Below are 23,951 nucleotides of genomic sequence, written 5' to 3'. Positions count from 1 at the left end.
AGAACTTTCTACATGTGGTGGACTGCAGGGAGGACAGATGGCGTTGAAGGATCCCATCTAAATCTTTTTACTTTATGGATGAAACTGCTCAAGTCTCAATTTAAGATGATGGTTTTAGGGTCACAGCGCCAATCTGTGATAGCGCAGTATCTCAAACCCAGAATTGGTCTCTTAATTTCCAATCTAGTGCCCTTCTTTTCCCACAGGTAGAGCAGACAGCATCTCTACAATAACAACCCATCTGGGCACTGTCGCAACAAATGCCTCCTAAAATGCAAATTTAATATCTATTTCTTCAAGTGAATAGGCTACTTGTGAGTAAAAACAGAATAGGGATTAGACAGTGTAGAAAGTCTTTCCACAGGTTTTCTGTGCAGATGTCTCCAAAAGAATTAAAACCCAAAACAGTGCAATTGGTGACTCAGCTGCCAGACTTCCCTGCAGACACTGTGTCAAATTGCTAACCAAAACCAGAGTGTGCAGGAAACGCAGGTATGTTTTGCAGCAGGCATTGCCAAAGGGGAATTTGAACGCTTTCATCCTTGTGGTTTTAAGCCCATATGGTCAAAGACTTGGAAGATTCCAAGAAAAAAGATGCAAGGAAACTAACTGCTAAGGAACACAGTAGGGGAAAGATATAATTATTGGAAGCTGTGTTTGGTTAGGACACTCAGAAGAAAATGCTTGGGCAGCCTCTTCTCCCACCTACACACACACACATACACACACACACACACACACACACACACACACACAAATATGAAAAGCCACAACCCAAACCTCAACTTCATGGCTCTTAAAATAGGGCTTTGTTTTAGTAGATAAAATGAATTAGCACCGGCCACTTCCTGTGGCATCAGACAGATCTTATATTCAAGAAACGACCCTGCCTGACCCTGAGTCACTGTTGGAGAACAATCTCATATTGATAGCAAAATTAAAAGCCTTTCTCCGTATGATTTCCTCTTTTACATGATCTCTCATTCTCTGTCCTGTTTGCCCCAGGGCTTCTGATTTGGCCTTCTCCATCTGGAGTGCCATCCAAGACAGGAAGAGAGTGATAGGGTGAATTTTGGTGTGGCTCACTTTAAAACTAATCTTTGCAGGCCACACTTTTTTCCTGCTTTATTTCCCTTTCAGACACAAAAGTCAAGAACAATTTGACTGATAAACAGACTTGCTATGAGAGTTTTAATGTTCCTTGCCATTCATACTACCTCCCGAATGCCCAAGGAACATGGATTTTTGTGAATATAGCCTTTATGTAGACATTAATTTTATAAAAGATGATGCTGTGGTTCAGAGAAATTAATATAGGCCTTCACTAGCTCACAAAATTATTTCCTAAATTGTTACTCCTTCTGCTGATTGGATCAAAATTCAAGATCCTGTCAACTTGTCTGATAACATAAATTGCTACATTCAAAGATAATAATGACTTCATTACTTCTCCCCACACCCCACCACTGGCTGAGGTCATTCTTAAATAACAGACCCTAGGGAACTTATAAAACATTAACATTAAAAAAAATAAGTTGACTGGCTGGGCACTGATGGTTCACACATGTAACTCTAGCTACTCAGGAGGTAGAGATATGAGGACTGTGGTTCAAAGTCAGCCCAGAAGTGGTGCTGTAGCTCAAGTGGTAGAGCTCTAGCCTTGAGAAAGTCCAAGAACAGTGCTCAGGCCCTGGGTTCAAGACCCAGGACTGGGAAAAAATTTTAAAACATAAATAAAAAATTTTTAAATTATAGGTTGTTTTAGGAATTATGTACCATGATGCAACTTTACACCCTAAAACATTCCTATTTTAATTTTTGGCTTTTTAAAGTAAGTTTATTTATTTGCTTATTTCCTTGTTTCTTTGTTTATTTACTGGTGCCACGTAGGCAAGCATTCTATCGCTGAATTCCATGTCTAGCCCTCTTTTAATTTTTTAAAGTTTCAGGAAGGTCTTTGGGTTTATTTCTTTGTAAGTAGTCATTGTTTTACAATCAGCATTTTCATTTTTCATCTATTATTCTCAGCCAAATATGCTTGATCTGCTTGTCAGAAATGTTTTCCCTTACCTTATTTTTCATGCTTAAGTCATTTTTCCAGTGACAATGGAGAACTTGCATCCTTTCTTTTATGTATGTATTATCTTTGTCTATTTTAGGATGATTTTCTTTTTTTTTTTTTTGCCAGTCCTGGGCTTGAGCTCAGGGCTTGAGCATTGTCCTTGGACTTTCTCAAGGCTAGAGCTCTACCACTTGAGCCTCAGCACCACTTCTGGCTTTTTTTTTTCTATGTATGTGGTACCGAGGAATCGAACCCGGGTCTTCATGCATGTTAGGCAAGCACTTTAACCACTAGGCCAAACTCCCGGCCCCCTAGGATGATTTTCTAATAATGTTTTAAAACATCATTTGGAGCCAGGCACTGGCAGCTCATGCCTGTAATCATAGCTATTCAGCAGGCTGAAATCTGCAGATTGTGGTTCAAAGTTAGTCCAAGCTAAAATTTCCACAAGACTCCATTTCTAGTTAGCCAGCAAAAGATAGACTAGAAACATAGCTCATGTGCTATAGAGTGGCAATCAAGTAAGAACGAGGCCCTAAGTTAAAACCCCAATACTTATGCAAATCAGTTGTTCGGGATCAAAACGTTTTTCCTAATATAAAAAAGGAAGAAATGAAACATCAACATTATGCTACTTAATTGCTGCACGATACAGCTACAGTGGTAAATCCTACAGTTGAAATAATCAGAAAACCAGTAATGATGAAAACATAAGATACCAGTAAAATCTATAAGCACTTGAAGGGCTTAGTTATGTTCATATGGTTATAAATGCATATCAAGTATACTGTTAATGATTTTTTAAAGCCATTGTAAGGTTAACAGAAAAATGATGACTGTTTTCATGGAGTTGGGGGAACTTCAATCTTCAGGCAGGTTCTGATAGCTCTAACCTTTGAAAAAACAAAGCTGGGTCTTGTCTAAGGGCAATCTGAACCAAGGCAAGGCCACAGGCTTTGCAACTCTGACATGTCCCTGAATCTCTTTTCTTCTTGTCCCTATTAAATGTCCTTTCTTTTTGGCTGAATTTCCTTCAGCTCTTTTTTAAAAAAAAATTTCAGAATCTCTGCTTTATTGTACATATTGGAAACTATAGGTCATCAAAAGCATCATCCATGTCACACTGAATACCTCGTAAACTCTATTATTGTCATTTGTTCGAGGTTTCCAACTTCCTAATCACTTAATATAAAAAGGAAGAATAAAATCTAATGGATTTGAGTGATATACAAAGGCAATCTTCATTGAAAAATCTATGAAGGATGGAAATAGTTTCCTTCCTGGAATATATTCTCCTATTCTGCTAATTAGACAAGGCCTATGATTCATTTCTGCGGTTCCCTAGAATTACATGTAAGCCTCTCTAATTGTTTGAAATTCAAACCACCATATAAGCGCCTTGTGTCTTTGTAATAATGTATTTCCACATTCCAGACCTAGTCAATAATGGGTTCTGGCATGAGTAAAAATATGACTTAGATTTTTTTGTACTAGGAACTACATAGGAATCTCTTCTGGAAGTCACTTTCCCATCCTGCTCCGGATACCCCTCTGTTGCGTGAACTGCTGGCTATCTTTTGCAAAATCAATCACATCTCCTAAGTAGATTCTAAGGTCCTTGCAAATAAAGCCATGGCTTTGTCTTGTTGGTCAGTCCCTCCCCCTCCTTCCTCTCCTCATCTGTGAAACAGTAATAGACACTGGTTCATGAGTTGGATCAAAATTAGGGGTCTCGAGGTCACAACACATGCCCATCACATTGGGCAGTGAGCTGAGAGGCTGACAAGAGTGAAGAACTCACATCCTGGGAGTTACACGCAATCTGGAGGATGAGGAGTGAGAAGATAACCAAGCAGACTCTATGACAGAAAGGCCAGATGCTTGATGAGGAGCTGGTATGGCTTTGGACTCATAATCACTTTACATTGGCCAAGAATGTACTTTGTGAAAGGCATCTGCATGAATGCTCAGCAGTTTGGGCCTCAACAATGGAACTGATGCTAAAACATCAGCCGTATCAACCTAGACAATCTTGCAATGCACAGAACAAACATAGAGACGTTCTTCTGATTCCTCTTTCAAAGAAAAGCTTTGCTTGCCCAGCAACCAGATAACCTAGAGAAAAAGTATCTTTGCCCAAATCATTTTTCTTCCTAGGAGATTTCAGTCTAGACTCACTCTGATTATAAAGATAATTTCCTAAAACAATTTTCAATAGGGCAAGATTGGGATCTGCCAATTGCTGATTTTATATTTTGCAAGAAACATGTTTGACATCGGTGGGGGAAGGTATTGTATAAATGGATAAATATAGCAAAAATGAATTGCAAACATGAGGTTTAAGTTGAGGGAACAAATAGAACAGGTCATTAAATTCACAACTGCCTTCATGCATATCTGTGCACCTGTACATACAAAGACAAAATACAAGCAATTATTTCTTTGGATGAATTGGATCACAGTTAAAAGTATGCTTTACTAATATGAGAACTACAATAAAATTTTAAGTCTGTTCTGGGTCCTTTCTCTGATGGTTCAGGTTAAGAGAAAATTAAAAAATCCAGTCAACTAGAAATTTTCTTTAAAATCTCTTGAGGACTAAAAATTTACATTAAGATAATGTTATAAAATTGATATATTCCTATACTGGGCTAAACACAAACAAAAGTCATCATTATGGTATAATATGGCCTCAAAATCTATATTACTGAACAGAGCCTTGTCCCGAGAACCCCATAAATACATAGAATCCATTCTTACCACCCCATGAAGCTCAAGAGAAAGTCCTCAGTCATGTACTCTTATGAATGAGAATGCATAATTTTTCCTATTTCCAGTCATTAAATTCTGAGGTTAGTTTCTTTAATGATAAAACAGACTCATGTTCATCATTTAAAAAGACAGAAAGGGAATAATAATGAAGATGTTTGACTTAGAAACTGTCACAATCAAACACAGACCTTTCTAGGTGTAATTAATTTTTTCAAGATAATTTATCTCATTAAAATATGGTAATGTATTATGGTTTCAAGTTATCTGAAACCTTTCTAAGGCTGAAAGCTAATGTTAATTTTCTTGCAATAAGCAGTATAATTTGAACCTAATGGAATCAGGCACATAAAAACAGTCTGTTCCTGTGTATTTAAGGTTCTTACAGAAACTTAGTTGTGCCCAGGAATCTGCATATGGCTTGGTATTAGGATCCAAAGGGAGGCTCAGAAAAAGGAAAACTTTCCAACTGAAAAGACCTAACATTTCCCTTGTAGTGTTCTGTCCGTGTGTGTGTGTGTGTGTGTGTGTGTGTGTGTGTGTGTGCTCATGCACCAGTCTAAACTTGAACTCGGGGCCTGGGCACAATCCCTTGGCCTTATCACTTAAGGCTGGTACTCTACCGCTTGAGCCACAACTCCACTTTGGGATTTTTGTTGGTTAATTGAAGGTAAGAGTCTCACTTTTCCACCTGGGCTTTCTTCAAACTGTGATCTTCCACTCTCACCTCCTGAGTAGCTAGGATTATAGGCATGAGGCAATGGTGTCTAGCTTCTTTCTGGTGAGGTTTTTGTCTGATAGGGACAAAATTCTTGCACAAAGATCAGTTTTTGACATTGTATGTCCGATACAAGCCTTGGTATAACTGGAGGTTTAATGAGACACTTTATTATTCTCTGAAAAAAAATGAAAACTGGAGACAGAGTTCTTCAAGCTTAATTACCACATCTGGTATTCGGCATCTCCCTGTGATTGACTGGAGTGGATGTTGGACACAGTGCCAAAGAGCTTCCCTATGAAAACGGCTTCCCACTCCCTGCCAGAATGGCACCAGCCTGTTCCAGCCAGGATTTCCATGGCAAACAAGTCAAGCCTGGTGCCCACCAGTCCTGGGCCAGCTGAGGGCACTTCTTCCTGGGGTCAGTGCCTGCTCTGACATTTGTCCCTCCCTGAGTATTGCCCACAGGTCTCTGAAGCCCATGGGCAAGCAGGCCCAAGGCGAGCCAGGAGTGGCGGAGCTATGCTTTTGTCACAATGTCTACTAGTTACAGTTGGGCGTTAGAATGGGATGGTACAGACTAAAAGCATTGTTGGGCTCCTGATCATGAAGAAAACTGATTTCTTTGGATACTCAACCTTTTGGATTTCTTAGGGCCTAGGAATAAGAGAGAGATTATTTCTAAGACAAACCTAAATTTAACATTGCTTACACATTACAAAAACTTGTTGCTACCATTCCTTATCCTCAGGAAAATTAGTCAGTGATTCCTTTGAGTCTATAATATAGTCACATGGGAGACATACTACTTAAACCGCACTTCTTTTGTAATGCATTATCTCCATATAATGTGTCATCATTTGACAATTTTTTGTTTGTCAGTCCTGGGGCTTGAACTCAGGGCCTGGGCACTGTCCTCGGGCTTTCTCAAGGCTAGCACTCTACCACTTGGGCCACAGCACCACTTCTGGCTTTTTCTGTGTATGTGGTACTAAGAAATCAAACCCAGGGCTTCATGCATGCCAGGCAAGCACTCTACCACTGGGCCTCACTTCCAGCTCCTCGACTACTTTTTCTGTAGCACTAGGATTTGAACTCAAAGCCCATGCTTGCTTGGCTTTTTCATCATGGTCCCTCAGCTTGTGCTCTACCAACAGAGTTAAGGCTCCAGGGCAACATTTTGCTGATTATTTGAAGGTAGTGTTTAAGTGTTGGTTAAGGATGTGGAAAAACTGGAACCACTGTGCAGTGCTGGGAGGAGAGTGAAATGGAGTGGCCACTGTGAAAAACAACGTGATAGCTCCTGAAAGCAACAAACAGACAGGAATTACCATAGCATGGAAGACTTCCACTTCCACGTGTTCACTCCAAGAGAACTGAAAGTAGAGGTTAAAACAGATTTTTGTATACTAATGTTTACAATAGTATTTGGAATACTAAAAGGTAGAAGCTGGGTACAGTGGCTCAAGCCTAAAATCCTAGCTACTTTGGCCAGGGAGATCAAAGGATCTTAGTTTGAGGCCAGCCTAAACATAAAATTTCTTGGGACTCAATGGCTGAGTTCAGGGGCATGTGGTGGTGTGTTGCAGCACCCTGGCAACTAAAGGAAGCCCAGATTGGATCTGGGACAGTCAGGCATAAATGAGACTCAAAACATAACTAAAACAAAAAAAGACTATCAGAGTAACTTAAGTGGTAGAGCATCTATCTGCCCAGCAAGCATGAGGTCTTGATGCAAAAAGAAGAAGGGGGGGGGGAGAGGAGAGGGAGAAGGAGGAGGAGGGGAGGAGGGGAGGAGAAAATACAAGTGAGTGAATAGTATCATAGGTCCTTTTCAGTATGGGATGTTATTTAGCCTTTAAAACGGAAGAAATCCATTGGACAGCGTGTCATTTAGGTACCAGCCTAAAAGACAAATTCTGTATGAGTCAACTTCAGTAGTCATATTCATCGAGATGAACCTAGACATACCTTGGGGGTAGACAGGGTCTGCTAAGAAGGAAATGCGAGCTGCTGTTTAATGGACACAGAGTTTTGATGTCGGAATAATGAATAGGTCTGGAGATGCAAATACCACAGAACCATACACTTAACATTGACGAATTGTATGTCATGTGCGTTTTAGCACCGTACCAAAAAACTACATATTTAAAAGCAAGCCAAGTTTTAAAAGGAAACCAGTATCTTCCCCGCAGACAGAGGCTTCTTGCTCTCTTCTTTTCACTCTGGATCTGGATAGCTGGATAACACACACACACACACACACACACACACACACACACACTCCTACAACACTCCTACAGTAGAAGGAGGAGAAACATAACATGGAGAGTGGGTTCAGCTGGTCCCATCACTCCTACTTCTCTCGTACTTTTCCACTCCCGGAGAACTTTGTAGTCCATGGCAATCTCTCCAGAACCCGGTCAAGGATCTCTCTTAAGTCAATGAAAACCGACAGGGAATTCCAGCTGTCCTCCACTGCCTGCTGGACGTCTAACTGTGACTTGATTGTTGCATTTGGAAGGTCTTTAGGAATCCTGCACATTTGTGCACTTTGCTTTCTTAGCAAAGTTCTACAGAATGTGAGGTTTTAAAGGAATTTGCTATTCTCTAGTTCTTATAATTTTTCAATTTAGATTTTTCTGGGTCTGAATAAAGTAACTCTGTTTTTCCTCCCCCAGGGCTGGCAAATGACATAAGAATTACACAAAGCAGTTATCTGCTTTGTGTTGAAGGAAGAGTGCCAACCTGGAGCAAGCCTGGCAGGTATCCCCAACCAGTTGTTATGGATAATACCTATGGGGAGGGCAGAGCTTAAAAGATTAAGTCACACTGCACTTTCCACAAAGCAGGGCACAGCTGGACAGGGATTCTGAGCAACTGCTTCATGAGGAGACAGCAAGTCTTCTGTTTTCCTGCAGGGTCTGTTCGGGTCAAGGCATGTGGCATGGATTAGAGCTCTGGGCCCTGTTATCCCAATGGGGCTAGACTGAGCTTTGCATACAGCACTTCCAGAACCAGAACCCAGGCTCTATTTCATCACCTGATAGTCACACTTGGGGTCTCTACAGAAATAGAAACAAGTATCAAGCTTTACAAACAAAAACAAAAATCAATCAATAAAAGCCAGAAATGTCTTCCTTAAAAAGCTGGGGGTGGGGAGGACAGACTTGTCAAAGGAGCTAAATCAATCTAAGAAGGACAAACGTCACATACTTTTACTCATATGTAGAATCTAGATAGAAAGAAGAAGAAGAAGAGGAGGAGGAGGAGAAGGAGGAGGAGGAGTAGGAGGAGGAGGAAGAGAACTGTTTAAAGGACCACAGGGTAGAAAGGGAAAGGAGAGGGTGATGAGCGTAAAAAGCACAGAAGATATAGAAAAATTGATATTATATATCTATATGCTTATATGGAATATATAAATATATAGATATATATTTCTTTATAATATATGTAATTCTATTATGTATAACATATACAATATTGTATATGTGTAACATAATGCTTTTATCAATAGCATTATGTATATTGTATAATAAGACCCACTAAAAAAAAGAAGGGTTGATGGGTAGGAGAGAGGGTAGTTAAGAATGAGTAACATAGGTGGAGTGCACTGGGGTGCATCAAAGTAAACTTTTAAAAATGATGTATAAATGAAGATTGTTGAGAGTGGTTTGGGAATAGGTGGCAGTGAGAGAGAGGGAGGCAGTGGCAGCAAAGATGAGTTTGATCAAAGTGCATTGTATGAATGAATGAAATGAAAACCCTGAACCATTCATTGATGCTGATTTTTAAAATGGGAGAAAACGTTGTATTTCTTTTTTTAAAAAAAAAGAGTAAAAACATTCATTTTTGCACATCTTTCCTGAGATCCATCATGGAGAAGTAGTAGAGTTTATATCCATCAAGGACAAGAAACTTCAAGTTGGCCTGATCTTAGCTAAATCTCGAGACTCCATGAAAGGTGTAGTTTAACAGGGAAGGGTGTGTGGACATGTTTAGGCTATAGGAGGCAGCACAGAGGGAGCACTTGTAATCCATGCAGCTTCTCTGGGCCATGGCAGAGCAGAGAGTGTGGCTCTGGGTTTCCTGCCAGCCAGTTGCTGTCTATCTCTGACCCGGACAAGCAGCTGCTACAGGCAAAGCTGGGCTCTGCTCCAGGTGCTGCCACTGGGGCCAGCTCCGTTGGGCCCCCAAAACAACTCAGTGTGGTGGTACCCCCACAGCCCAACCCTGCACCAGGGCTCCCCGGTTAAGTTCATGGGGGACCACTTTGTTATTCTAGTCTTGTAAATAAAGAAAGGGAAGCCCAAAGAACTTTCTTAGGTTGGGCAGAGCTAGAGTTCCAGGTCATTTCTGGCCTTGAGCAAGACAACTCTTTCTACTCTAGGTTGATCCATTGAGCTCTAGGGTTTTCCTCACCCTGGAAGTATTTTCTTTTTATTTCATTCACTACTCAAGGATGAAACAAAACGTATTTTAAAAGATTAGTGATACCACCTGGCGATTTGCTTTAGTCTAGTTTTTCAGTTACACAAGGATTGGAAAACAAAAATATGACTCAAATTGAAGCAAGTCTCCAGTGGTCAGCTATGTTGGTGAGGAATACAGGAATTCTCCAGCTTGAGACATCCCTTCACCCTCTACAACCCAGCATACAGTACATTCAAGCTAGAACTTGCACCAGAAGCCAATGGCTAATGACTGTAAGTCTACCTACTTGGGTATAGGAACTGAGATAGGAGAGTCATGGTTTGTAGCCAGCCTTCGCAGAAAAATCAGTGAGACTCGAATTAACCACCAAAAGCCAGAAGTGGAGCTGTGGCTCAAGTGGTAGAGAGCCTTCTTGAGCAAAAATGCCCAAGTGTCAGTGCCCAAACCCTGTGCGAGTCTCAGTGCTGGCGCACATGCATTCACACACACACACACAACTGTACAACCCAGTACTAATTGTCTGCAAGCATCTTCACATCTCCAACAACTGGACCCTAATGAATGGATGGCCGGGCCATTTTCTATGACTTTTTCTTCTGGGTAATAGTGGCTGGAGCCAGGTGGCCAAGTACAGTCATCTCCTCCCATCTCAGAGACATCTTTATGGGAAGAGCCACATAAAGACACCTAGCACACATGTGCAGGGTTTTGCTTTCCCTGGGGTAAGGTGTTTGCTCTCTCACTGACTGAGTCAGTGCCAGTGCCAAGACAGCCATTGGGAAGCTTCTTGTGTAGTAAGCTGGGACCTGAGTAACAAACGGATTCCTTCTTCCCCTAATAGTCCATTCTAAAAAACCACCTTGCAGGAGTGGGGTGCCATCCTTCTCAGAGCTAGCATGTCGAACAACAAAGGAAGCAGGAAGCACACAGTGAGCCACTAACTCAGAAAACATCACACTCCTTTAGTGCCTGCAAGTGAGTCTACACGTAAATGTGGTCCTTACTGAATGGCCTCATTTTTGCAAACAGTACAATCTGGCCAAGAAAGGACAAATTCTCTTCCAAATTCTCTCCAGCTAGAGGGAACACTCTTAGGTCAGACAAACGAGAAAACCTCTTTGAATGAACAGAGCTACTGAATCATCTAAAATACACTAGACAGATCAGAGCCCTACACATTCACAAATGCTTGAAATTCTAAAAGCTAACCTACCTAGGAGATTCTTTTCAGAAGGTCTTTGGACTTCATAATAATACAATTCCCTCAAGCAAAGACAATTCTGCTAGGAGGTGGCCAGGGGATTAAAGGTTTAGCCCTCAGGGACAATCATAAAAATTAAACTGCCCAGCAGTGGTGGGCTATAAAGTGGCTGTTTGAAAACTCGCAGGCACTATACAAACAAAACTTCAAAGCATCATTTACACATTGCCTGGAAAGAAAGGCAAAGGATTGTTCGTTCCAGCCTTAGCTTGGCAAATCTCCACATACAAGCATTTGTTTTGTTTTGATTTTTTTTTGCCAGTCCCTGGGCTTGAACTCAGGGCCTAGGCACTGTCATTGGGTTTTCTCAAGGCTAGCGCTCTACCACTTGGGCCACAGCACTACTTCTAATTTTTTCTATGTATGTGATACTGAGGACTCGAACCCAGGGCTTTGTGCATGCCACGTGAGCATTCTGCCACTAGGCCAAACTCCCTGTCCAGCTTCTGTTGTAGCATGTGTCATGCTTCATTCTTTTTCACGGCTGCATAATATTCCAGTGCATGTATATGACACATTTTATTTATCTGTACACTGATGGTGATCACATGGATTCTTTCTGCTTCCTCACCAAGAAAACAGTTTGGGTCATTTTGAATAGAGCTCCTATGAATATGTATGCTACAAGAATTGGTTTGAATTTAAAATACTTGCTTTAAATTCTGCTGTTATCTTAAAAGGACCAGTTAATTTTCTAACAGTATCTAATTCTATGATCAAGATAAATATATTTTTCAGCAAAATGCTATCTTCATTTTAAAATATCTATGCTTATGAGTATGTGTAACTGTGCTTAATTTCAGAATATCTTATTGTAGCTTGCATTTGATATCAGAGACTATACTTGTAAATTCTGTGCTTAATTAGTAAGATCTTATTTAAGCACGTCAATGATTCATTTATAAGAAGCCTAAACAAGCCTAATTCCTAGATATGCTAATTATTTTTTCTTATCTTAACATTATCTGGTGTTAAATCATGGTAAGTGGTGTTTATTTGAAAAGTTCCTCAATGCTAAATGCAACACTGAATCATATACTGCTATCATTCACAGATAATGAAAAAAGAAGTTCTTAATAGTTTTTTCCAAGGTCACAAAGTTTTAAAGAGCAGAGATTGAATTCCAGCCCAGATTTCTACATTTATACGGTAAATGACAGAGCCAGAAGTAGACCAGTGCCTTCCAAGCCTCGTCTCCTCATTCACAATGTTAATCACATGTGTACATAAACCAACACTTAACTGCTAAGTTCACTGCCCAAAATAAAATCTACGGAATGGATACTCACACCCCTTATAGGTATGATAGGCCCATTTCAAGGCCAAAGATGCCAAACTCTCCTTTGGAAAAGAAATTGCTCCTATTTTCTCTATTTGGGTTTATCAGCTCCACTTCTAAGACCAATCCTTCCCTAGTAATGGCTCACTTGGTCAATCTCTGCAGCCATGCTGAAGAATGGAGTCCTCTAGACAGTAATGGCAGGACCCGAAGCATCCTTTATCTTCTGGGACTACTCCACCTCCACAGATAGCACCCCTGTGGCTCCCTGATGAGCGCAGAAATGAGAGCAACAGGGCAAGCAACACGTGGCTCACATCCCTGTATCTCAGTAAGGAACAGGACAGGAGGGAGAGGTGTGAGCAGGAGGCATTCCAATATTAAGAGTTTAGCAGCACTGTCACCTCCATATCCGTAGAGTTCTTTTCTGTTTCGTTCCCCTGTCAGATTCTAAGAAGGAGAGGTGGAGAGTGAGAATGAGATTGGGTTTGTTCAGTTTGGAGAGATGCTTTGTTTTGCACTCTACTCTTGACTTCTCAAGCACAGGACTTGCTACCTGGAGAAGAAAAACCATTACCTATCACAATGCCAATCCACGAAAAATGATTACATATCATGATGCCTTATGATGCTAGGTTCTTCCAGCTATGGAAGTAAAAGGTAGCTAATAGATATCTAAAGCTCTTTACCCTCCCAGTCCCAACAAGACTTCAATTAGGAACCACAAATCAAACCTGCACAGCTCAGTCATCTTCATAAGTTGAGCATATCATACTATTAGTACTCGATTGCGCCTAACAACAACAGCATCTCAGAACATCTCTGTGGGCAGAACTTTTATTCTGACAGAAGACCCAGTCCCAATAAAATGGGAGGGAAGGAAGGAAGGAAGGAAGGAAGGAAGGAAGGGAGGGAGGGAGGGAGGGAGGGAGGGAGGGGAGGAGGGAGAAGAGGAAAAAGAAGAAAAAGGATAAAGGAGGAGGAGGAAGAAGAAATGGGGCAGGGAGAGCAAAGGGTATGGAGAGAAGGAAGAGGGGGAGGGAAACAAGGAGAAGGAGGAAGAAGAAGATAAAAAAGGAGGAAAAAGAGGAAAGACAACATGCAGCCTTTGTACTGTTTTGTGGCTTCTGTTATGTTCTTTTCAATAAGTAAAACTACAGAAGAACAAACTCTGTGCAGCACTCTTCCTTCATAGCACCGAGCTGCAAGCTTCTCTAAATAACACAAACACAGCCAAAGAAGCAGACCTAATCACCAGGAATTGGAAATTAATTAACTAATCAAGCTAGTGTTTAGTACAATTCTTTTGCCACCTGTAAAGTCTCCTTTTCCCTTTTTCCACTTCGGTGGCATCTCTATTAGAGGCAAAAACAAATAGCCACTTGGTAAAAGATAAACAAACAAGGGGAAGAGGGAAGAGGAGAAAGATAATGACAAAAAAGCCACTTGCCTCTGAGATCCACTTGCATCTCCTTCTTTAATGGATCTACAATGATAATCTATAATCAAGTGACACAGACAGACTTAATTAAAAGGAGCTCTAAGTGACCTCAAGCAAGTCATATATTGCCCTTTCCTGGGGGTAAACCTTAAATGATTCCACCAGGAAACCACTTACAGCAGGGACAAAAGGACTCCTACTGGCCCAGGAGTGTCAGCTACCTGGACACTCCATGGAAATGGGCTCTCTGGAACCCATTACGTATGCATGCACACACACATACACACACACACACACACACACACACACACACACACACACACACACGACATTTTTACTATGCTACCCCTAAATTTATATTCTGTGTGTCTGTGTGTATTTAAAAAAAATCTTAAGATAAAGAAACAAAAAAGAAGGCATCTACAAATATGCATTAAGAACTACAGACCAAGATTCATTTGAAAGAAGCACATTCAGGCAAAGCCTGAATGAATGGCATGCTTTTCATAAAGGGAGAAACAGACTGAAAGAACAATTCTGTTTGAACATCTACGACCTTTGCAATGGCTGTGATTGGATTTGAATCTTCCTCTGACACAAGAATGTGTCCAACTTGGAAGCCTAAGATTTGATCCCTACGGTAGCTTAAATAGCATCAAGAGCTTAAATAGCATCAAGAGGGGGTGCCTTTTAATTGTCCACGCCTATCAATAAATTCTCTATCTAAATTTAGATCTGGGAAGGAATTATTAATACTCTATCAATCTTTCTGAGACCACAAGCTTGAATTTAATCAGATTGAACACCTGTCTTTGATAAGCCTGAGGAAAGAGGCCTGGAAGTGAGTTTTTGCCTATCATGAACAAAGAAAGATCATATTAGCCTTGACAATAATGAAATCCTTCAGTCCAGTAAGTCAGTAGAACATAGTGGAAAACAATTCCTCTTCGGCAAAGGCCTATTGGGATCTTGATAGACTAGTGTTCCCCTAATGATGTGTCTGCTACTCCAAAACCCACATGAATGAGATTTCCAAGGAATTCCTTTTTCCCTTCCCAAATTCTACATCAGACACATTGCTGCAGGTCGTTTTGCTGTGGAAGGCCTTGACCTCCTTTCTTTGTCTCTGATTCAAGTCTGTCTGTTTCCTTGGGACTCTGAGCAGAGCTGGACAAGCCAGCCAGAGCCCAGTGCATGGGCCAACCCTCAAACAATGGGCCCCTTTCTCTGGCTGTCACATGAACAGCTTTGTGTTGCAGCCATTGTCCTCCTTAGTAGGGGAGAGCGGCCCAGCTTCTCACAGGCCCTATTCTCTGTGACCCTTCTAGCCAAATCACTAAAATGTGAAAAAGAAAAAAAAAATGGGGGGAGGAACACCATTTGAATGGGCACTGTAACTCTATACAGAGACCCACGGATCCTGTACATAAGTAGATCAGGCTAAGAATACCCATTCCTGGCCAACCACACCCCTAGCAAATCAAAGTCTTGAGACATACCAGTATCTCTGCCTTAGAGGTTTGAGACCAAAGGCTGAAAAAATGAGATGTCTTGGAATCTTTGTCACTCACCAGGGGCCTGATGTTGTACTTCTGTTTAAAGGAGGAACTAGAAGAGAGGAAAGAGTTTTATACTACGAATACGTCAAACCCTGATTATTGTATTTTAATGAAGGAGGCAAAGATGACTGGGAAGAAGACAATTGAAAGATGAGGACACCAAGGAACATGAGGAAACAGGACAGGGAAATGTTTTACATGTCAGTGGCTCTTCAGAACATCGATCAAAATAATTGTATTTATAAACCAATTTGTCAAATGGCAATTCCTTTATAGTAAATATGTAAGTTTTTGAAAAAGAAGGAAATTGGAATTGAGAAAGTGGATCATCAATGAGCCAGTGATGAGAAGGGCCCAGGGTTATGGAAGAAGGTACCACAGAAAGCTAGTAGAGGCTGAGCTAGTAGAGGCTTCCCTCCAGAGAAGGCTAGGCCAGGAGGAAGCTTCACTAGCAAGACGAACTTTGTAAAAGCAAGTATGTTGAGCTAAGGATGTAGCTCAGAGGTAGAGCACTTGCCTACCACTGAGTCTCAGATTTGACTTGGGTTTGATCACCAGCTCTGGATGAGGGGAGGGAAGGGAGGGAGAGAGGGGGGGAGGAAGAGACAGAGGGAAGGAAGTCAGGCAAGCCTAATATTGTTTTAAGTTTTAAGCTATGAACTTCTTCCGTAGTCCTAAAAGTTCCAAAGCTTTCGAAGTCACATGGCTGCTGGCTTTTTATGAAGTGAAGGAATCACCATGACATTTATGGGTGGCTTCATGTTAAAAGTGCTGTGACGTGATAAAGGAATCTTTAAACTGCTTAAGAGTAAATATAAATTCAGATCCTGATGAAGAACGTGAACCCCTATCCTCACGCCTACCCCTAAGAACTCTCATAGTAGTTGCAAGGATTCAGTTTTCTGTCTTATACTTAAGGAATGGGGCGGGGAACTTGCCAGTTTTTGTTTGCATCTCAAGAAGGCTCCTAACCACACATGACTTATATTATAAAGCAATTGCAGGGGCAAGTGCAGGGTTTCTTTAAGGCACGTGCAGGATGGGCGGGATCCAGTCCTAGAATTCCATGAGTGTCTTTAAAAAGACTTATTAGAATCTGGAACTTTTAAAAGTCACAAACTTCTTGGTACTCATACCTTTTATCACTTCGTCATTATACCCGTCACTTAATAAATATTTGGTGGAGAAAGAACTCCAACTCAAGCCAATTACTCTTTTAAAGAACCAAAATCATACCTTATCATCAAATCCTCATTCAATAATATATAGTCAATAATATATGTACATCTAGACATATGTATTACATGTGTAGATATTTTTAAATGATAGAGGTATTTAAAAGATCCATCATGGCTTGGTATTAGAACAAACCATATCTGCACAACTCATTTGAGTCAGACAAGATATTAACAAGGCAATTGGTTGGCCTTACAAAGGACCTCCTTGCTTCCAAAGATAAGATGTTTTTAACAGATGCTAATATCCTGCACATGTACCTGTCAAGACAAGGTTTTCCATACTGAAATACGATTTTCTTTGTCTTAAAGGAATATAATTTATTGTTCTCTGGGCAGGAAATTTGAGGTAGTTAGAATACTTCACATAGTTTCTTTATCGGAGACAATAAATCACTAGAGATGAAGGAGAAGAGGAAATGGATAGAGATGAATAGTGACACTAAAGGATCTGTTTGTTAGTACTTCACATTTACATCTGGCTAGTGGCAGAAGGTATGTGCCAATTAAAACCCACAGTGCCACTTGTAGTCCTACAAAGAATGCCCTATAGAATTGAAATAACATTAGATCTTAGTTTTCCTCATAGTTTGATACATCTATTTTATCAAGTTCCCCAAATTATCTTCTACATTAATGTCCATATATCAGTCCTGGATCTAGAACTCAGGGTCTGGGCACTATCCCTTAGCTTTGTTGCTCAAGGCTGACACTCCACCACTTGAGCCATACTTTCTGCTCCAGCTTTTTGGTGGCTGATTGGAAATAAGAATCTAGTCTCAAAGACTTTCTTGCCTGGGTTGGCTTTGAACCTACAACCTCAGATCTCAGCGTAGCACAAATTACTGGAGTATGCCACCTCAACAATGTTTTAAAAGAGTAAGAAGTATTGTAGTAATCTTTAATGGTGAGAGAGAGAAACAGAGAGAGAGAGAGGAAGAGAGAGAGAGAGAGAGAGAGAGAGAGAGAGAGAGAGAGAGAGAGAGAGAGAGAGAGAGAAGCCAAAACGTGGGAAAAACCGAAAAACCATACACAGAATAGGTAAAGTAAATGGATGAATGAATGATCAAGAGACAAAAGAAAATGTGCCAAAGTTCAGACAGAAAACAAATCAACAGAACTTGCTGAATCTTACATTAGTTCTTAAAAGTAGGCTCCTTTTTAAATGAAACTTTGGTGTGCACCACTGAGAACCAAAAGCAGAGGCAATCTTAAACAGTGCTGTGTTTGGGGTCCAGCCATGCTGGGCGTTATAGACATTTACAGATGCAGCTGCCCCCTCCCCCCTCCCTGCATCGCAGTGATGGTCAACACAGCTGGCAAATGCACGTTTCTTCCTGTTTATTTGAGCAGGCCCTGTCCATGAGCCATCAATTCAGGTTTTTGTTGTTATTCTGGAAATTATTGATACATCTATTTCAATGTTTGTGTATGTTTCGTTATTATACAAATGAAAGGAGATAGAAACATTTAAAACCTGATAGAATTCGGAGAAGTACTTTTCCTCAGGAACTTAATATAAGTGAGATAAGGATAGAAAGATGCATAGATGTAACACACTGTGTATAGATGTGTTATATATATTTATATATGCGACATATATGTGCGTTACATAAAATTTGAGAGAAAGATCAAAACATTCAAAACTTTCATCTGAATCAGTTCCATTTGTTGAATTTTCAACAGGTCCACTTTTGCTTAAATGAAAAAGGAATAACTACAATTATAGAAAGCTAAAAAGAAGATTTTTCTTTACAGAGCATACAATGAATATTGTGTACACATGATGACATGCTTGGCTTTCTAGGGCCAGAATTTTTCATCACATGTAGGTTGTCACAACCTTCAGATCTACTTTCAGGAATGCATCATTGTAAGAAGGAAACAAAGTCAATGTGAACTAGTCACCATGTTTGTAATCAAATGCAAAAAACCAAAAAATGCAGGCGAAAAAGTTTCATATGCCAGAGGTATGGCTCAAGAAGAAAGTGACTGCCTTCAAACTCTAGGCCCTGGGTTCAAGCCCCAGTACCATGAGGGAGAAAAATGTTTTATAAACTGTCAGGCACAGGGCACAGTTGTTTATTTGGCCTGGCACAGGCATGGCTATGGCATTTACAACTCAAACTATTCCACATTATAAACACAACTGTTTTTATTGTATATAGAGCCTCCCGTGGTATTAAATATGTTACACTAATATAATTTGGTGTTTCAAATGTGGACTAGGGATAGTCTGTTTTGCCCTTGTTTTTTTTTTCTACCTCAAGCTGTTAATTGTGTAGATAATATTTAGCCAAAAATAAATAGTGGCTTTCCACAACTTTCACCATTATGACTGAATATATTGCACTAAGAAACTATCAGTATCATACATCCTTTTTTGCCCACATCTTGTAGACATTTATTATATAATTACTGCTATGTGTCCACTTAGATGAGGATTTTTAATAAAAAAATAATGATATCACCAACTTATTGGGAGATTTGGGTAACAAAGAGCTAGACACTGTATGAAAGCTACCCATAAGAGTGACTGGAAGTTCATAGGAGATGACATTGCATTTATGTGAGAGATTAGGAAATGCTTCAGAGGGAAAATCCAAGAACTTTTCAGACGTGTCTTGGAAAATTAGTAAGTAAGTAACTGATTACATGGAAAGAGGGAGCAAAGAGGTAGCCAGCAGAGAAAGGAATAGACAAAGCTAGGTCAGACAGGTGTGAAGAGGCATGAAGTGTTTGGGAAACTGGCTAGCACTGAGATCTGTGAGGGCTGGAGGACTGGGGAAGAGAATGGAGAAATAACCCAGGGGGTCTTGTGTGCCACCATCAAAGGCTTTGTGCCCCAAGCCAAGGCTTCTCCCAATGTCATCTGAAGACAGCTTCAGGAGGTTCACTTGGAGATGCCCCCAGCATGCAGAAGAACACCTGTAGGCTAAAGCCCTGAATCTAAGTGACAGGGAAATCCACCCCTGAGAGAATGACATGCTTAGAATTGTATTTCAGAGAGCTATGTAGAGGTGACACTGACCAAGAGTCATTGTACTTATGTTGTATGGCAACTTCTTTATCCAACTACTTAAAGAAAAAGTAAAATAAAATAAATGTGTTAGCGATGTTGAAGCAGATAAGTTGTAGCACTCTACCAGAGCTATCTGCGCCAGTTATGAACTGACCCAGGACAATCTACATCTGAATCAAGGTTGGGAGTGGCCAGGATTTATATTAGGCTAGCCATATACTGGCATTCGCATAGGGGAAATATTATGACCTCATTCTTTAATGATTAGTACAAATTCCTTGTTTCATGTAAAGGTAAGTGCTTTTCATGTTTAGTTGATGAGCACGGTCATCCTGAACTTGTAAAACTTTGGATTCTTTCTAACACAAACCTTAACAGAAAAAAAAATGGAAGAACATGTCAAAAATCAGCCAATGATGGAGTAAGGTGATTCCATTAAGATGTTAGAACAAGAAGAAATACCAAAATTCTTTTGCTCTTCTTCCACCTTCCAACACAAGCTTGGACATCAGCAAGCAGATGCATACCTAGAGAGGCAATCTATTTGAGCTGATACCAAGTATTTAGTTTAATTTCTGTGGCCCGTGCTTTGATACACATTTAAACAAGTGTTGAAATCACTGTAGTTGAAATGTGTAGTTGAAATGATATTTGCTTTATAAAGCCCCTGGCATGAGGAAGCACCCTAACCATACTTAATATGAGCTGAACATGGCCAGAAAACAAATATTTATCGTAGCCATATATAAAATGCTGCCAGTGACCTTAAATAGTGCAAAGCCCAGAACAGCACTTGAAATGCAATGAATGCTTAATATATTGATTGATAATTGAGACTGGCTGAATGACTGACCTCTAAAAACTAGGTTAAAACGCATTAATGAAAGTGTTTCTAAGGGACTGATGAGTTGTGAAGTAAATGTCTTACCTCCTCACTTATTCCCAGCACTCTTTCGTGTTCAGCCATAATCACCAAACTTTTGCAAATCCTAGTCTTCTTAAATGCACCTTCTTGCCCACTGAGAGGGCCCCGTGAGAAAGTAACATAAATGTCATATTTGTGCTCTATTGAACAAGCCATTATGTATTATTTCATAGTAAGGCTCACATAGCACGGCCTCCAGAGCCCCCAAATGAGATTAAAGACCAACACCTACAGATGACTAATAAAAATGATAATGCAGCAATCGGACAGTTAACATTAGTGCAATCATAAAATAGCAGTCTTTGCTAATACTTGCCTCCTATATGTCAGGCTCATTAAGGTTTCACATAGAATAGCATTTAAAGTACTGCAAATGACCTTCAATAACACAAATTCAGAATAGGGCTGAAAATGTAAGAGATGTTTCAGAAATTATATTTGATAATGTATGATGATTTGTGATCCATCCTGTGGAGTAAGAACTATTACCCTCGTGATTTCACAGATGTGAACAGAGGTTAAGTAACACAAAACCACACAGTGAGAGCTGAACCCGCATGCCTATCTGTGAGCTCACCCACAGAACCCTTTGGCATAGCAGTGGCGAAGCAAGCAGTGCCCTACTCAAGGCCCCCTTGAAGCTCTCCAGGTAGGATGACGCCATGTCTGAATACTGGCAGTCGGTCCATCCATAAGAACAAAACACTTTTATTTGGGAAGTGTATACACCGAGTGTGATCCACGACACAAACAAGCAAGATCAGAGGCAAGAAAGGCTTGCCTGCCCAGCATACCATGATCACAACTGCCAGAGAACAGTGATACCTGCTCATTTATGTGCTTTTTTTTAAATTCCAGCCTTTGAATGTCCTCTCGAAAAGGTGACTGTTGGCGTGAGATTCTTTTTTAAGCAGCAAGGATTTCATTTATTCAATCATGTCTTGTAAACAATACTTTCCAAAAGCAAAATAAAAACAAAGTTATTTTCCTAAACTAAAAGTAAAAAGTCCTAGATACCAGATAGAAGGGACTTAAAAGAAAAAGACTACCACGGATTAGTCTCCCTTAAATGAGTTTCTCTGGCTTGAAGAACTGCCTCTTCCAGCACTGTCCAGGTTTCCAGCACTGACAAGGACCGAGGAGTCTGTCACCCATACTGTAGCCCCAGGACCCTTATGAAGGAAGCAAACAAGCATCCCCCAAGACCGCGGAGTTAACTGCCCAGTCTGCATATCAAATGCTACAGAAAGTCAAGTGGAGAAACCAAGTCAAGTTCCCAGAGGAACGAACCAGATCCGAAAAGCAAGACGCAGCTGAAACACCTTTGCCTTCGGGATTTCTCCCCAAACGCCCTCCCTCCAGCAAATCCAGATCAACATAGCCAACATCCAAGCCAAGGCGGAGAAATAAACAAAACCACATGCCTGAAGAGCAACATCACTCCAGAAATCCCAGCGCAGCCCCAAACAGCCCAACCAGTGTACCACACCACAGTAACAATGACACTACCGCCACCCCAACCCACCGAGACGCGGCGCCCACCTCGAGCTGCCCCGGGGGGCCTAGGAGCAGCCCCCGCCACCCCAGCATACGTCCAGCAAGTCCAAGGGCCACCAGAGCGGTGTTTGCCCAACTCTTACCCAGGTCCTGAGACGGTGCGATTCTCCGCGCCACCTTCTCCTCTCCGGTCTTCATCCAACTTCAGCCCAGGTGTCAGGTCTGTCGCCCGCACTGTGCGGGCGGAGTCCCCGGAGAAAGCCCCTGGTTTGGGGGGGGGGGTGATGGAGACCCGGGGCGCTGGCGAGTCCCCAGGCCGTTCGGGACGCTCGGATGCGCGCACGAGGGAGGGAGGGACTGGCTGCAAACTTGGAGGAGGTTGGCGCGGGTGCCGGGGGGAGGAAGGGGAGAAACCGGAGCCGGGGCGGCCCGGCTGCGCGCAGTGGCTGCAGCTGCTCGGCCCCGGACCGCGGCGCTGGGAAGGGAAGGGTGTGGGGTGTCGCCCGGCGTGCTCACAGCCCCCCTCTGTCACCAGCCAGATTCCTCGGGGGAACCACTCTGCATCCGGATTCCAGGTGGCCTCTGGCCGGAGTGGCTGTCTGGAATGACCCCACTAATGGCACGCTCACGAAGTTGGGGGGCTCCCCGCCCCCGGGCCTAAACGAAGCTGTGTCCTGACCCAGGCTTGGGGTAAACTCCTCATCCAAGTCTCCCGGCTGGGTGCGAGACCCTCTGCAAAGATTTCGGGGACAGGGCCAGCGCGGGAGCAAACGCACTGGGGAGGACAGGAGAGCCCAGGGATGCGGGGGAGGGGGCCCCGGGGGGCGGGGCGAACTGGGGGCGCAGGGGAGGGGCGGCCCTGGCCAAGTAGCTTCAGAGAAGAGCCGGGGCAGTGAGCGCTCCGGAGGCGGGGCCCAGAGAAGACGGGATGGGGGGGGGGGGCGACAGCCGGGTCCCCTAGCCCTCGGCGAGGCCTGGCTCTGATTTCTTGGGGAATGGCTCCCTCTGCCGATCGCCCCGAGAGACCCAAGGAGGGGACCCGGGAGGGTTTGTGGCTGGAGCAGGCGGGAGTTCTCCGGGGTCCGCCTCCTCCTTCCCCCCCAGGCTGAGAACCCCGCGTCCCGGCTATCCCGGAGGCTGCCAAGCTCTAGGCCTGGCGGATCCTCCTCCCTTCCGACCCCCACGACTCCACATCACCTGCACAGTACAGCCCGGTGATTGGGCCAGGCAGGGTGGTCCATCTCTGCCCGCCCTCGGGAGTGGGCACCTGCTCAGGGCTAGGCCCAGACCTGCCCCCCTCCCCACACCCCAGAAAACCTGATGGTTCTGCAGGCGGCTGTTTTTTTCTGGAGGCTGTCTCGTTCTGCGTCCTGTTGTGCTACTTCCCCCAAATATCTTAATCCGCCTCATTGAGACATAACACAAATTTAATATCTGATTGCAGCCGTCTTAAGTGCTCTATTAGATAAGGTTTGGGATTTTGTTTTTTGCCGCTGATACTGGGGCTTGAACTTGGGACCTCACATACGGCTTGGTTCTTCTACCTTTCCGTGTTAGATGATCAGATTAATCTTCTTAAAATTTTTTTTATTTTACTGTTATTTTTAAGTAGCTGTATAAAGGGGCTGCAATTCCCTATGTCAGATTATGAGCACAATACTTAACAATGGCACCCTATCCTTTACCCACCCCCATCCCAAGTTCCAGGGCTCATTTTTACATAGAAGTACATTGAGTACAATAACTGCA

The 23,951-nt window shown here is 42.1% G+C and overlaps 1 protein-coding gene across 1 annotated transcript in view; it reads right to left on the bottom strand.

Annotated features, from left to right (window-relative positions):
• Positions 1–22,904, bottom strand: part of Megf10 (multiple EGF like domains 10) — a 147,359-nt gene extending 124,455 nt beyond the window's left edge. The window contains exon 1 of the mRNA XM_090340113.1: positions 22,346–22,904. The gene's annotated coding sequence lies outside the window, so the exon portion shown is untranslated. The remainder of the gene's footprint in view (positions 1–22,345) is intronic.
• Positions 22,905–23,951: the final 1,047 nt, after the last annotated feature.

This window comes from Megascapheus bottae, chromosome 10 (assembly GCF_031878675.1).
Source record: "Megascapheus bottae isolate mThoBot1 chromosome 10, mThoBot2.hap1, whole genome shotgun sequence".
Classification (NCBI taxonomy): Eukaryota; Metazoa; Chordata; class Mammalia; order Rodentia; family Geomyidae; genus Megascapheus; species Megascapheus bottae.
This window is presented reverse-complemented; position numbering and strand designations above follow the sequence as displayed.